This window comes from Pseudochaenichthys georgianus, unplaced genomic scaffold (genome assembly GCF_902827115.2).
Source record: "Pseudochaenichthys georgianus unplaced genomic scaffold, fPseGeo1.2 scaffold_167_arrow_ctg1, whole genome shotgun sequence".
Taxonomy (NCBI): Eukaryota; Metazoa; Chordata; class Actinopteri; order Perciformes; family Channichthyidae; genus Pseudochaenichthys; species Pseudochaenichthys georgianus.
The window spans coordinates 1,192,031-1,209,580 of record NW_027262480.1 but is presented as its reverse complement, the minus strand read 5'-3'; the positions used below and the strand labels follow the sequence as shown (position 1 = coordinate 1,209,580).

The 17,550-nt window shown below is 38.2% G+C and overlaps 1 pseudogene; it reads left to right on the top strand.

Moving 5' to 3' along the window:
* The first annotated feature begins 2,295 nt into the window (after positions 1-2,295).
* LOC117441324 (zinc finger protein 721-like) overlaps positions 2,296-17,550 on the top strand; it is a 243,847-nt pseudogene continuing 228,592 nt past the window's right edge.

Sequence of the window (17,550 nt, the reverse complement as noted above, 5' to 3'; positions counted from 1 at the left end):
AAGCAAATGTTGTTCAGCCAGTGTTGAACCTTGTCCAAAGTATTTGAGAGACAGGATGTGATTATTTCTGTATTTTTACAGCAAATATCATAATAATATTGATAATCATTTCAAAGTGAGACAGAGACACAGAGACATTGGATTAATCTTCAGCAGCGTTTATATGTGTTTTAATGCCATTGAGCACAACATTTGATCAGAAAACAGCAAAGGTAAGACGTATTTGCCGTAATGGCCCTGTTAACAATACATTACATTACATGTCACTTGTTAGACGCTTTTATCCAAAGCGACTTACATACTCAATACTGTGGACATTCCCCAAAGAAGCAATTTGGGGTGAAGTGTCTCAGGGACATAGCGACATGCTGACTGCAGTGGGGTTTGAACCTGTGCTCCCCCTTATCCCAACGCCACACGCCTCCCTTTAAAGTGAAGTTGTGTGTTGTCTTTGCGTGCCTTCGCTGCCGTGAGTTCTGGTCGCACAGTGATGATACATATACCATTAGAATCTGTGGAATCTCGGCTTTCATATGATATCTAGTTTGTGCAGATCCGATGAAGTATACAATATTTCTACCGTGAGTTATGTGCTAAGTGCGCACTCTTTCGCTTACTGCTGATTCTGAGACTCTGTGTTAGAGTTGTGTTTTGTTTCAGTAAAATATTTTCATATCGTCAGTTAGCTGAGTTTCTTCTTGTTAAGTGGGTACGACACATTCATAGTTTCTTCCATGTTATGAAGTCCTCATACGCTGTTGCGGCCCAGGCAGGTTAATGGTTATTTTTTGGTGTGTGTTTACATAATTAAAAAAACTATTTTAATGTGATTACACATTTTCTCCATATCGATAAGTGTTAGAACGACTACAAACATGCACAAACTATATATGTGACCTGCTCTATCGAAATCAGTCGCATTGACCCGAAGACACATTTTGAGTTGTAGGCTATACACTGTTGGAAAGAGGAGATTCCTAGCTTTCTAATGATATCATGATTGTTTTTGTACTTAAGCAAAAATATGTCACATTATATAATGACTGTCACAGAGTCATCATTTTGAGAAAAAGGCCTTCAAAGTTTCCTCTTCTCTTGAATCCATCGATCTGATTGATTATTAGCGGAGCAAATGATCCAAATACTACGGAGGGAAGATATTTTGATTTGGATTACTGGTCTGGGGGAAGCTCGCGAGTGTGTGTGTGTTTGTGTATTTTTGCTGTGACGTCAAGTTACTCCGTTCTCGGCTTCTCATTATGCCGGTACAAGCTTCAAAGTTGTATTTATCATCTGAATTTGCCAAAACAAGTTTAATATTCTGAAAGCCAAGACTTTGTTTATTTGAAATCAGATGAAAACAAACTGTAACTGTAATGATTACTATACGCCTTACATTCATAATTTCAGCCAGAGGGAGGGGGAGTGGCGCTGCGGAAGAGCAGAGCGCGAGTGAGAGGTGCCTGTCATCTTCCCTTTACAAGCTTCAAAAATGTATTTATCGTGTGATTTTGGAAATAAAGGTTTCATATTCTGAAAGCCAATACTTTATTTATTTAAAATTAAAAGTTACTGCCACCTGGTGCTGCAGAGATGTCATGAAGTGAAGGAGGTTTTCCTTCTATAAAACAGCTGTGGGCCGCAGATACTGTGAGAGTCACAGACATGAATTCATAGATTAAGGCAGACTGGTTCACAGACTCTCCTGTTTTGCCGAGCCGGTGCTTAATCAAATATAGCTCTACACCCCTGGCCGAAATGACCTAACCCTAAAAGGAAGTCCGAGTTTGAAATATATCTCAAATAATGTATGCATTGCCATTTCCCCACATAAACATAACTATCTACTGTCTATGATGAAACGTCTGTCTCCTGTGCGTTCCACTTTCCCCTTGGCGCACCGGTAACTTTTTCATGCTTTTTTTTTCATTGCCCTTTTGGGGCTTCGTTCAATACCAAGAAAAATATTTAAAGTTGAGTCTTTTATCAATGTTAGTCTCAAGTAAAAAAATATGCGACTCGAGTCAAGTCATGTGACTCGAGACCCCCACCTCTGGTATATACTGTGGTTAGAATGATGCTGTTACTGTATCAAATATAATACAAATATAATAAACACAAATAGTTAGTAAAAGTAATATTCCGTTAACTCAAGGTTTATATTAAGAGTTTTTATTATGTTAACTGTATTTATGCTTTTTAGATTTACTTTCTCTCTTTCTTTGTCCGTCTGTTCTAGAAACCGAAAGGAAGAGAGAGATGTCACAGCTGTCAGCAATGTGACAAATCCTTTACAACATCTTCACATTTAAAGTGCCACCTGCGTATTCATACAGGAGAAAAACCGTACAGCTGTGAAGAGTGTGGGAAAATGTTCACTAGATCTGGTCATCTCAAAGCACACCATCGTATTCACACGGGAGAAAAACCGTACTGGTGTGAAGAGTGTGGGAAAACATTCACAACATCAGGTAATTTTCAAACACATCAACGTATTCACACTGGAGAAAAACCGTACAGCTGTGAAGAGTGTGGGACAACATTCACGACATCAGGTGCTCTCAAATCACATCAACATATTCATACTGGAGAAAAACCGTACTGGTGTGAAGAGTGTGGGAAAACATTCAATAGATCAGATGCTCTCAAATCACATCGACGTATTCACACTGGAGAGAAACCGTACTGGTGTGAAGAGTGTGGGAAAACTTTCACAACATCAAGTGCTCTCAAAAGTCATCAACGTATTCACACTGGAGAAAAACCATACAGCTGTGAAGAGTGTGTGACAACATTCACGACATCAGGTGCTCTCAAATCACATCAACGTATTCATACTGGAGAAAAACCGTACTGGTGTGAAGAGTGTGGCAAAACTTTCAATAGATCAGATGCTCTCGAATCACATCGACGTATTCACACTGGAGAGAAACCGTACTGGTGTGAAGAGTGTGGGAAAACTTTCACGACATCAGGTGCTCTCCAAACACATCACCGTATTCACACTGGAGAAAAACCGTACTGGTGTGAAGAGTGTGGGAAAACGTTTTCTCAAAGTATTCACCTTAAACTCCACGAGCGAATCCACACCGCATAGTTTTGAACAACTACAGTATGACATTCAAGCTAGATGTTTCCTCCTCCTGATGTCCTGTTATATTTGAAGAGTCTTCCTGAATTGAAGTCTGACTAACAGACTTCAATTCACTGAGTCAGTCTCATTTGATGTCCCTGGACAATCCCTGAGGTCCTCTTCAGCTTTTTGAATATCCCTAAAGTCCCCCAAAAGAAAATGGGTGAGGCTTTTATCCACTACGCTCCCAAACTGTGGAACACCAGGAAATATCAGAGAGGCTCAGTGGACTTTTTTAAACACCTTCTAAAGACACATTTCTTTAGATTAGCTTTTTATTAGCAACCTCCCACTTGAAATGGTCGTTTAGTCTTTATTATTTACCTACTTTTATATTGTTTTATTTATGATATAGGAAGGGTTTTATCTTATAATAGTTATTTAACCGTTTCAATAACAACATTTATTTTTACGTTGGTTTCTTATATTTTAATCTTTTAACCTTTATTAGAATTATGACATTTTTATTACCATTCATTTGTATTTGTATTTCTGTTGTACCTATATGTTCACTTTATTTTATAGGGTTTCATATTGTTGCATCCATTCACTTGTCTTGTGTCTTATCTTTCTGAGAGAACGTTTTCATAATCCTTCTCCTGAGCTGCTTGTGTGACGTGTGCAGCATGTGTAGTGTGGTGTCTCTGTGTGAGACCTGTTAGTTTAACATGTTCATTGTTAGGAGATGTGCTCCAGGTTATCTTTGTGCATTGAGTACTTCAGTCACCTTCTCTAAGGAGAAAGTTGTTCTCAGTTCCTCTTAAGTTTGTTTTGTAAATTGGCTGGTGAGCCTTCTTCCTTTTCAGAAAATGAAACATTATCTACTAATTTTGTCAAATCAGTTTCCTCTCTCCTGGTTACTTTCACATGTTGTTACTTCCCTTTGTACCCCTAGTTTAGAAGGGAACGTAACACTGTATTTAATTTTTTATTATCATACCTTTTACCTCCTTGTGTATCTTAACCTGTTCAAATGTTATATTTAGCTGCATGTATCTGTAAAGGTCTTAACATCTGAGGGGACTTTCTTGTTGTTTATTGAACTATGAAGAAATGTTTAACTATGCCGTGTTTCAGCCATGGTTTTCTTATAGCCTTGTTATTCCATATATAAAATATTATATATCCAGGGTTAAACTGCTAGCCTTGTTAAGCTGCAATAATTACATTATTATTGATAATAATAATAATATATAAACATGGGACTGGTATGACAGATGTTAAACATTGGGACAAATGTTTTTGTTTGTAATAAAAGGCATAAAACAGACGCCCCAAAAGCCTGCAGGAAAAGGTGAGTCTTTAGCTGCCCCTTAAAAACCTCCACTGAGACAGAGGCTCTCAGTTTATGGGGGAGTTCATTCCATAGGGGCCACCGCCTCAAAGGCACGGTCCCCCTTAGTTTAAAATAAAATAAACAATATATCATTCAATCACAATAACTACTTAAATCTATATAAAGCAATGCGGATATCTTTTTACAGAAATGTCTCCTTAACACACGGCCCGTTTATTCAGAGAATTAATGAGGATGTTGAAGAGCTGCTGATGTCACTAAATAATTCCCAATGTGGGATCAATAACGTTTCACGTGTTAAAACTTCATTGCTGGTTTGTTTGTTTGTTGACAGCATGTAAAGTGGCCTTGGGTCCCTTGAAAGGTGCTATAAAAATGTAATCTATTATTATTATTAATATTATTGATAAGGTATTTGGCTCCCTCTGGCGGTCACTACGTGTACTCTGCCACCTCACATTTTGCAACAGTACTATTATCTTTACGGCAGTTCACCACAACATCAGACATCATGGCCTCCGCAGCACCGGAGCAGTGGCGGTTCCAGACTAATTTGACTGGGGGGGCACAACAAATGCAGGACGAAAAAGTCAAAGACAGTATGAAGTAATTGCGCATAAGAAAACAATGCAACACAGTTATTGGTATTTGTTTCATTACACATATTTATTTCAGATACTTATACAGTTTTTAAGCTTGAATGCAGGGTTCTCCTACCTTTTTTAGGATGAGAGCTACTTACACAACATGAATTTATGGATACAGCTCTCAACAATCAGATGAAAGAGAGCTGTATACTTTTCAATAATCCAAACATCTTTAGAATATGATCACAACCAATAACAAATAATTTAAACTTGTTTATTCTTATCTTATGTTACCTAGTTAGCATTCATTCTTTTTATGTATGCATGTGTTACGTGCTCCCTTTTCTGTTGCTATGGACGCTGCTATCGATATTATTTCTGTTATGTTGTGTAACTGTTTAATGGTGTTATCATTATTGCTACCCCCTTCCCCGTCAATTTATAGTGTTGGTCCACAGCGCAAACATATTAGTTTAACAAAATCCGCTTCTAAAATCGCGGCATAGATAGCCTACGTTATTTTCCCCTGTGCAATTCCAGTCTCACATCTCACATCACATTGTCATAAACAAATACCGGAAACAGACCGAAAACATTTTTTTTCAAATAAAATAATAATACTTTATTCCGAGTGTGCTTGCTTTTCTCTTTGAAAGTCATCACATAACAAGCTTTATTTAACAGCTGGTCTTATGTCTGTGACATTAACCCTGTTGTTAATTGATAAGCCTGAAACATGCACTTGTCAAGGTTCAGAGGCACATTTTGCAAATATGGCAGGAGCCATCGATATACTTTATTGATCCCAAGTTGGAAACATTTGCGTTACATCAGAATGTGTAACAGTTGTAAATATGCAGTGGTGTTTATTTGTAAATCATTTAGTATAATCACACAAATTCTGTGTTTTATATTTAATAATTCTGTGTTATTTATTTATTGAATGTTCAATACCTGACAAGGCCGGAGATTAAATATCTAAATACATCTTATAAGAGTATAATACATTATGTATAATATCAGTTAAAATAAGTGCTTCAACATAGTTAACATTGCTGGAGGCATGCACAAATATTGATAGATGTCTTGTAATGCACTATTGAGGAACCTGCGACCCAAGTTTTTCATTCATTGCATAACTACACCGTTTGTGTATATGATATGTCAATAAACCTTAGAAAATCTTGAAAGGGATTTGCAAAATATTCATTATATACAGTCTTTAATTAAATATTAGTAGAGAATAACGAGTAATGAATATGCTTTATAGGGATCCTATTAATATAATGAAAATAATTAAATTCAATAACATGCTTTAACCACTAGGTGTCCCTTTATATCAGCCGTGCACCGTTATGGTGTAAATACAGCCTATCTACCAATTGGATCAAATATAAAAGTCAGCTGAATTAGTGTTGATACTGCAAGGAGACGTATTGTGTGAAAAGAAATGTAAGATGTTGTTTAATTGCTGATCCATTTATGATCCACGTCACGTTTTCAGTTTTGGCGGCAGTTCTTCCTGTTTGTCTAGAAGTCTTCTCAGCAGGGCTCTATAAATAGAGAACTACGGCAGATATGTAATATTTAATGTAGCCGTACCGTGTATTACAATGCCGTTATATGATGACTTTCAAAGAGAAAAGCAAGCACACTCGGAATAAAGTATTATTTTATTTTTTATCATCATATTTGTCATCACATAAACACCAAAATCCCAGCATGGATTACGGCTAAACCATCCAATCATCGAGCTGAGGATCTTGCCTACGTCAGTTTCCGGTTTAGTTTATCACCGATGTATTTTGTTATACTCTCACTAAAAAATCTATTAGAAAGCTGCAGCTGATTCAGAACGCCGCTGCTTGAGTCCTCACTAACACTAAGAAAGTGGATCACATCACTCCTGTTCTGAAGTCTTTACACTGGCTTCCTGTGTGTCAAAGAATATAATTCAAAATACTGCTGCTGCTTTATAAAGCACTGAATGGTTTAGGCCCAAAATACATTTCTGACCTCCTGCTAAATTATGAACCATCCAGATCTCTCAGGTCTTCAGGGACTGGTCAGCTTTCTGTCCCCAGAGTCAGAACTAAACATGGTAAAGCAGCGTTCAGTTATTATGCTCCAAATATCTGGAACAAACTCCCAGAAACCTACAGGTCTGCTGCAACTCTTACTACTTTTAAATCCAGGCTGAAGACTTTTCTTTTTGTCGCTGCTTTTAATTGAACTATTCATATCTTAGACTGCACTGTAACTTTTATCCATGTATTTTTTCTTTTAATGTTTATTTTATTAGCTTTTCTTTTTAATGACTGATTTTAAATGCCATTTTCTTAATGTCTTTCATTTTTTGTAAAGCACTTTGAATTGCCTTGTGTTGAAAAGTTCTATATAAATAAACTTGCCTTGCCTTGCATTGCATTACATACATTCCTTCACATTTACATTTGAATTTGCATTAAAGTATTGTGTGAGGCCTTCTAACATGTTTTTAAATATAACTACGGTTGTAGTTGAAGAGTTTGTAAATTAACATGAACCGAAGCTGTTGCCTGGCAACTCAATCGCACAACGTCACGTCCGTTAATTCCACATCCACACGCATGGATTAACATTGATTTAATACATTAATGTAGCCTTTGTTTCTGCTAAAAGAGGTGTCGACCAGCTGGGGAAACAAAAAAATCGGCGTAATCGAGTGTGACTATTAAAAAATAAATCATTATTATATTAATATTGACAATAACAACCGACCGTCGGGGTAGCATTTGCTTGGCATTTCCAGTTATTTCTCCACTGGTTAACATGGGTTAACAATACCGTGTAACCGTCACGTTTGAAGGGACGAAATCGTGACATCTTCACGTCTCCCAGCATGGTAAATCGTCACATGTGCACGTCTTGCCGTGATATCGGGTTGGTTCTAACGGGTCTGACTAGAATGACAAATATCGTTAGTTCGGCCTATTCCGTCAGCCAAGACATTTTGTAATCATAAACTTTTGTTTTCTTTTTTTCAGGGGTGCCACAGGGGGGTCCAAAGTGAGTGTTAGGGGGGCACATCCCCCCCTAGAACCGCCCCTGCTCCGAATGTTATATTCCATCGAATGCTCTTAACATCCCGATAGCAATTAATTAATTAATTAAATGCTTTGACAATAAATACATAAAAAAATTCAAACGTGGAAGCCATAGTACTGTAAAGTAACTGGATGGCCTACCTGCCCGTCAGCCTTCCATCTGTGCACAAACTTATCTCGTGCCCTCATTGGTCATGTGCGCGTTCGTGTGTGTTGGAGGAGGGGCTCTGTAAGGAAGTGGCAGATATGTTCCAGCTGTGTATTTTCAAATTCTAGCTCGCTCGAGCTGGTTTCTCCGAAATGAACTACCCTACCTAAGGGTTTAATAATTTGACAGTTGTTACGTCCCCCTTCTAGGGTAGAGGAAAGTGACATACACCAGTATGGAACTGGTAACGTTACAAGCATTTATTTACACCACAAGTTAACAAAAGGGCAGACAAGCAGCCAGGAGCAAACAAAAGTGGCCAAAAGGCACAGATATATCTGAGCCAACAAAAAAAGGAGGACAAAGGGAGGACTCTATTAAATGAGGCTACTTAACTACAAAGGAATATAAAAAATGGGAGAAAAAAAATTGCCACACAACGTCACTATTGCAGCGTGTTCAAAAGGTTAAATCAGCTTTCTTTGGTGCGTTTATTGTCAGACAACACCTGTGTTTTCATATAGTTAAAACACTTCATCGTGGACGATAGAGGTCTAAGACTTGGTTCTGTTTACGGAGCCCACGGTTCATTCCCCTGTAATGCATTTAATAGTTTAAAACACCACTTTTTCCAGAGTTCATTAGATATGGGGATAGGATCTGTTTCCTGATACATCTGTTCACATCTTTTTCCTTCAGCTATGTTCGTTCATTTTCTGTTTTCATAATGTGTCTTGAATATCTTTGACTAATCCCTGATCCCGCCCTCTTTAAGGCTCTTCTTATCAATAGCCAAAACCTTCCTCTGTCATCGAGGGTCTACCAGACGAAGGATCTTGTTTGGAAATTACTTCCGAGAGGTCCCTCCCTCCTCCCACTCAAATATATTTTGGTCATTAAGGTAAAAACTAAAAACTCTAAAACCGTTTGCAGTTCCTTTTCTGTTCACTAGTTTAAAAACAGAATATGAGAGGAATGTACACAGACTGTTTGGATGTAAGTAGGCTAATGAGTTTCAAATTCAGCAAAAAGCAAGTCACATTTCTGTGGGTGATGGAAACACTTTCTGACAAGACATTATTTAGTAAAAGTGAGTAAATATAACTAAACTAAATACGCAATTACATCCTATTTGAGTGATTTTATGATAATTTTAGATGTATCTTTAACAGAGGTGTAAAGTAACTAAGTACATTTACTCAAGTACTGTACTGAAGTACAATTTGGAGAAACTTGGACTTTACTTTAGCTACCTTATACTTCTACTCCACTACAGTTCAGAGGTACATGGTGTACTTATACTCCACTACATGTATTTAATACCTTTGGTTACTTTACAGATGTGGATGAATGATGTGAAATATAATCAAGTGTTGAATCAGACTTTAGTTCCACCTGGAGTAAATTCACAAGCTACCCTGCAGTATACAAAGTCATTCAAACTAGCTGCACCTTCACCAGCTTTGAGAACACTTTCATGATCAATCATTATATTCAAAACATATATAATAAAAAAAGTATTATTACAAACAAAAACATTTTCCACAACTTTGAAACCCATCTCATCTTTATATATCTATATCTTACGGTGGCCCTGAAGTGCAAGACACCACAGCATTTCAGAAAACACCACAGCATTTCACATTGGACGGAAAGGGTATTCCTTTAGGGAGAACACTTCTTGTTTGTGATTGGACAGAGCCAGCCAGAGAAGCACTGCTGTGATTGGTTGTTTTTGCTGCCAGTCAAGAAATGACGCTTCGTGATTGGTCAACACCCGACAGCGAAATATGTCCCAACCATGGTCCCACAACGTATGGTCCCAACACATCAGCCGTTAGCACACACTCAGATCTCACAGCTCCTCATATCTGTTCAGAAACTGGACAAAAGTTAAACATGTACAAACCACAGACTGTCTATGTCATGGCGAATACAGTCGCTGCTTTATTTATGTCTGTATGATGTTGTTGTGTGGACGGAGCAGCTACAGGTTAGTTTAGCCTGATGAATCCGATTCAGAAAACACGCATTTTAAAAGCTTTTCGCCTGCCGTCTTGTCTGCAGACTTGTCAAAGCGTTAATTGACAGCATTGACACGAGCAAACACAGCTGACAGCCGCGATTAGAGCGATGCGAATATTGGGTGGTCTACCATAGTATTTACATGGAGATAAGCCCCTTACAAACCATGAGTTAATAAAGCATTAATTCTGTATTTACTCCTGTCATTCAAACAAGACGCTGGAGAGGGGGCGGGCCGTATCTCCATGTAAATCCTATCGGAATCGGATCCATCAGGCTAAACTAACCTGTAGCTGCTCCGTCCACGCTCACAACAACGTCATATAGACATAAATAAAGCAGCGACTGTATTCACCATGACATAGACAGTAGTGATGTTATTGCGCCGAGGCCTCGGAGCGTGTGTCGAGTAATCCCCGAAGCTTTTTGTGAAGCATGTATCGAGGCTTGTATCGTTTTGGGCCAGTGACGTCATCGATGACAAACGAAGCCTCGCTGCCTGTCGACACCACGTGACTGCTTCACGAAGCGATTCAGATCGGTTGAACCGTTGAACCACAACACTCATAATACCCATGGATGTATAATAAGAATCACATTATCCTTCCTGTCCCGGGCCCGGTGACACGATGGAATCAAGAGAGACCCTCACTTACATAGGTTGGAACATGTCAATAAGTAGCCTATAAATGGATGCAAGCATAAATAAATGTAGGAATAAAAACATAAACAAATAAATGAATAAATACAGGAATACATATGTGTCAATGTTTTCAGGTTCAATGACTGCCCAATACGTATTTGTTGTTGTTTATAAAAGCTACAGCTAAATGAGATAATGTAGTTAATAAATGTATTCTTTGATATGGTTTAGCCTTTCTCAGGCTACAACATGGTTACGTTTATGAATATTATTAAGGAATACAAATCCCTCTTTGCAAAGTTTACCAGCCTCCTTAGGCTTTTCCATCACAATCATTCAACTGGAATAAATACAATATTGTTAACATGAAAATAGGATTTTATGTTCGTTGTTTAGAGTTATTCTAAGGCTTTACTCATTGGGAACTCGATATGAGATAGAGCACACTGTTGAGATGTCCAATCTGCCTGTTTTACACACTTTGACCAACAGGGGGGTTTGTGTTCAAATGAAGCCCATGATGAAGCCTCATGAGATGAACCCTTTTGCGAACCAATTGGCTGGAAAGCTTCAAAGCTTCATAAGGCTTCATCTCACCATCACTAATAGACAGTCTGTGGTTTGTACATGTTTAACTTTTGTCCAGTTTCTGAACAGATATGAAGAGCTCTGAGTGTGTGCTCACGGCTGATGGTAGGGACATATTTAGCTGTCGGGTGTTGACCAATCACAAGCGTCATTTCTTGACTGGCAGCAAACACAACCAATCACAGCAGTGCTTCTCTGGCTGGCTCTGTCCAATCACAAACAAGAAGTGTTCTCCCTAAAGGAATACCCTTTCCGTCCAATGTGAAATGCTGTGGTGTTTTCTGAAATGCTGTGGTGTTTTGTGAAATGCTGTGGTGTCTTGCACTTCAGGGCCACCGTAATATCTATATCTATTATTATTATTATTATTATTATTATTATTATTATTATTATTATTATTATTATTATTATTATTATTATTATTATTATTATTATTGTAATTATTACTTATTATTTAATTTAATAGCGTACCTTTTTACTATTTTTTCACCACAGGGGGCAGTGAACTGATGTTTAAAACAAAAACAAAAATCCCATGATGCATTGCGGTGGTCCGTTTCTAGCTTCCGGTCCTCAGAAGCTATACGTTGCTAACATACATTGATACAGATGTTATACCGAATGTAATGTGTTTAAGAGACTTTTAAAACACATACAAAGAGTTAATGTATCCTTGGAGGGTGATTTATCCGTGCTTTTATCCGTTAAACCGTGTTTTTGTTGCCTCCCGTTCTTTGTTCGTAGCTTTTTATACCACGTGGCTGATCGGTAAACATAAGTAAAGGCATTAAAGGGAGATTAGTGTGTTTAACGGCAGTGTTTTATCAAGGAGAAGAACGACTGACGAACCAGGACGAAGAGGAGAGAGAGAGAGGTAACATCCTTCAGTGAGTGGCGGTGTGTGTTTCTGATAATACATATTTTTAATATGTTTTATAATGATTGATCATGAAAGTGTTCTCAAAGCTGGTAAAGGTGCAGCTAGTTTGAATGACTTTGTATACTGCAGGGTAGCTTGTGAATTTACTCCAGGTGGAACTAAAGTCTGATTTAACACTTGATTATATTTCACATCATTCATCCAGATCTTTAAAGTAACTAAAGGTATTAAATGCATGTAGTGGAGGAGAAGTACACAATTTACCTCTGAACTGTTCTAAATGTGCAAAGTAGCATTACATAGAAATAAAAGTAAAGTAAAAGTACCTCTAAATGGTACTTATCATATTCATGTATAAAAGACGTACAAAAGTGCATTTTGCATGATAGGTCCCCTTTAAGTTCAGTACTTGAGTACATGTACTTAGTAACTTCTCGCCTCTGCTTTGAACCTACGAAGTAGCTGTAGATTTATTTTGCTGTGTCTGTCGGTTGTATTGAGTTGTCTTGTTTTGTGTCAGCTGTAGTTGTGTTGATTATTTCAGAGACACAGCCGGAGAAGGAGCACTGAGAGCAGCATGGAGGAGAACAAAGAGACCCCTGGAGCTCAGGTCAGTGTGCACTTCATCACAATATATTCCTATCACTGTTATCCCCAAATGAAAGATCACAACCTGTTTAGAAAATACAATATGAATGCACTGTATGGTTAGATATAGCTTAGAACGTTGTTGTATACGATAACACTTTATTGGTCAGATCAAGTCTGAAATGTGACTTGCATCACAGCAGCTCCATGTGTAACATCAACATAAACAAATATCAAGACACAATACATGAAAAACAAACATGTAACATAACAGCAGGATCAGTGAGAGACAACCTGCTCAAAGAGCCTTCAGCGTGCTTTTGGTCTGGATTCAGCTCTGTGTTTACTGAGAGGACTGACTGGAGCACAAAGGATGCTTCAGGCTGACTTCATTGAATCTCCATTAGATGGCAGCAGTTCGTATTCTCTGTTCAGAGCATGCTTTGGGTCCCAGATGATGTTGTTGGACAGCCTCTCAGGTTATTATGGTCTGCTGAGTCAGAAAGTCTCTGACAGGGTGGACCAACAATCTTTGAGCAGAGTTGTAACAGGTGGAGCAGTTTTGATTTGAAAGCTGTTGACGAACACTTGTACCAGGTAGCATTGCAGTACTGCAGAACAGACACGATCACAGATGTAAAGTAGGGCTGCATGATTTGGGGAAATAATGTAATTGTGATTTTTCTGACAGATATTGCGATTTGATTTGCAATATTTGTTTTTAAGCAACCCAGCGGAAGTTTATTGTAAAATGCGGCTATATCTCCGGCTAGGAAGGTCGTATCAACATGCTCCCGTCTCTAGCAGCCCGAGCTACGAGTGAAAGAACGAAACTTATATGAAACTTCCGTTGGGTTGCTTTAAAGTCAAGCTTCAGTTTAAGATTCACCCTGTAATAGATGTAAAACATGGGATGGAGTATTACTAACCTGACTCAGATGGTTTGATTCACCAAACCATCGAGGAAAGCTCCATTGGAAGCCATTTGGAAAGGGCAGGCACTTTCAAAAATACTTGGCAGGTGATTGGATCAATCTGTCTATCACTATCATGGGCCACTTCTGATTGGTTAACAATGGCTTCTGATTGATGTGGATGACTGACACACAAGAAGAAAGAAAACTATAACAAATAAAATATTTTTTTAAAAATCGCCGGTTTTGCGATTTGATAATCGCATCATTTCAAATTTCGATTTAAAATGGATTAATCGTTCAGCCCTAATGTAAAGAACAATGGAAGAATTTCTCTGATCGCCCAAAAAGATGTGCTCTTTCCATAAAAGCAGGTGGTCAATCATTACACCCAAGTATTTGTATGAAACTCAGAGTACTTAATTATGAATGTATGTGTTGTGTTGGTACGACAATCATCAGTGTAGAGAGTAAGCAGGGTTCGTACGGGTGCTTGAAATCCTTGAAAATGCTTGAAATTTGACGTGCTGTTTTCAAGGTTGGGAAAGTGCTTGAATTTTGGGAATGGTGCTTGAAATTGAGATAAAGTGCTTGAAAATGTAAATGCTTTACTTTTACAAAAAATTGCTGTCTGACTGAATAGTTCGCTTTTTAGATTAAAAGAAAAGAATTGCTTCGCTTCTACATAAAACAGCTCCGCTGCGGCCTTCCCGCGCTATGCGCGCGACCTGCAAATGTTTGTGTTACGTGTGACCTGGGCATTCTGATGAGAGTGATAGATGACTGTGTGCCAGGAGGTGTGCCAGGAGCGTTGGCTAGCAGAAGACCAATACAAGCCATGGCTAAGACGAGGGTCAAGCCCACGAGTAGCCTCCTGCAAAGTTTGCAACAAATAACGATGCGAGAGTCTGCGCTGACGAGCCACATGAAAGGTACGCCGTAGAAGAGCATTTTAGATTAGGCTATCGTTGCATGTTACATTTGTTTAAGCTAACGTTAGCGAGCTGAATAGCGAACTCGATTGAGGGATGATCATAATTGCAGGGGACAATCATTTCAGAGGAGCGTACCTATGTTATGTGCGTTACAGTCGCCATCGTGTGGTGTTCAGAGGACGAAGCACTCACTGCATTTCGTGTTATAGTCATGAAATATAATCGATTGATTCGACACAGAGCGATTTTGAAAGCAATGTATTTCTACTGGTAGTATGTTTCGTGCCTAAACCAAATGTGACTTGCTCTATCGAAATCAGTCACATTGACCCGAAGACACATTTTCGTTTGTATTACTGGTCTGGGGGAAGCTCGCGAGTGTGTGTGTATTTCTGCGTTTGTGTACCGGGGAAACACTCACAAGAAACACCGGCTGTTGTTGTGCTCGCTGTGACGTTAAATTAGTCCGTTCTCCGCTTGTAATTATGCTGAAGCTTCAAAGTTGTATTTATCATCTGAATTTGCCGAAACAAGTTTAATATTTTGAAAGCCAAGACTTTCTTTATTTGAAAACAGATGAAAATAAACTGTCTTTTATATAAAATTGAAATATTATACAAGTAAAACTACATTTTGTTTTAATCCCATGTAATTGTAGAATGAACACAGTCTTCCTTTGAAGATGTATAAGTCAGGTGTCTTGAGTAGTCAGAAAGAATTACCTACAAATCATTGGACACATTTGTAAATATTATTTTCCACTTGTTACCATTGTGAGTCTATTTTTATGCAGCTCTGCGTGATTTTGTGGCTACAATTCAGACTAATACACTACTAGAGGTGGATAAGTACTCAGATGTTGTACTTGAGTAAAAGTACAAGTACTCAGATCTTGTACTTGAGTAAACGTAGAAGTACTCAGATCTTGTACTTGAGTAAAAGTAGAAGTACTACAGTAAAAGTCCTGCATTCAAAATGTTCCTCAAGTGAAAATAGAAAAGTATTCTCATCTAAATATAGTGAAAGTAGCGACACTAAAAGTAGTCGTTGTGCAGATTGGTCCATTTCAGAATAATATATATGATATATTTTATAATGATTGATCATGAAAGTGTTTTCAGAGCTGGTGAAGGTGCAGCTAGTCTGAATGAATTTGTATACTGCAGGGGAGCTTGTGACTTGACTCCAGGTGGAACTAAAGTCTGATTTAACACTTGGTTATATTTCACATCATTCATCCACATCTGTGAAGTAACTAAAGGTGTTAAATACATGTAGTGCAGTAGAAGTACACCATGTACCTCTGAACTGTAGTGGAGTAGAAGTACACCATGTACCTCTGAACTGTTGTGCAGTAGAAGTACACCATGTACCTCTGAACTATAGAGGAGTAGAAGTACACCATGTACCTCTGAACTGTAGAGAAGTAGAAGTACACCATGTACCTCTGAACTGCAGTGGAGTAGAAGTACACCATGTACCTCTGACTTGCGTTCACTACCAACCTAAAAGTACCTCAACAATTAATCAATAATGTATTGAAAAGTTATTTGGCTGATTGTTGTATATCGGCTCAGCCAGGTATATGGGAGGCCCAGTCTACGTACAGGTCACTAATTTTGAAATATTAAACTTAGTTTTCTTTTCTTTAATTTTTCATCCTCGTGTAGAATGCTATCACGAAACACACATTTGGTTGTTTATAGCATAAAGAACATCTGATTTAATGTGAGGTAGGGAAATAATCATTTGAGTATGTGTATATAAATATGTAATTTACAACAGCTGTAAGATGCTTGAAAAGCTGGAAAATGCACCTTGAAAATGCTTGAAAAGTGCTTGAATTTGGAAAAGGTGTAAGAACCCTGAGTAAGGGAAGGCAAGTTTATTTATACAGCACCCTTCAAAGTGCTTTACAAAAATGAAAGACATTAAGAAAATGGCATTTCAAAACCGTCATTAAAAAGCAAAGATAATACAATAAACATTAAAAGACAAAATACATGAATAAAAGTTACAGTGCAGTTTCAAATATGAACAGCTCAATTAAAAGCAGCGGCAAAAAGAAAAGTCTTCAGCCTGGATTTAAAAGTAGTCAGAGTTGGAGCGGACCTGCAGGTCTCTGGGAGTTTCTTCCAGATGTTTGGAGCATAATAACTGAACGTCTCCATGTTTAGTTCTGACTCTGGGGACAGAAAGCAGACCAGAAGACCTGGGAGATCTGGATGGTTCAGAGTTTAGCAGGAGGTCAGAAATGTATTTTGGGCCTAAACCATTCAAAGCTTTATAAACCAGCAGCAGTATTTTTGAAATACATTCTTTGACATTACATTGCATTTAGCTGACGCTTTTATCCAAAGCAACTTACAAGAAGTACATTCGACCAGGAAGACACAATCTTGAAGAAAACAGAGTATATAAGTACATCAGGTTTCATAGAGCCAAAACATTTCAAGTGCTGCTCAACTGGCTATAGATAAGCCAGTCCTTTATTAGTATATAAGTGCTCTGTTAGCAGTTATTTGTTAGTAATTCTATCGCTCAAAGTGGAGTCGAAAGAGATGAGTTTTCAGTCTGCGCCGGAAGATGTGCAGGCTTTCTGCTGTCCTGATTTCAATGGCGAGCTCATTCCACCATTTTGGAGCCAGTGATGGTGCTGTGTTTCTTTCTGAATCCTGACTGATGTTTAGACAGGATGTCATTTGTACATAAAAACTCCTTTACCT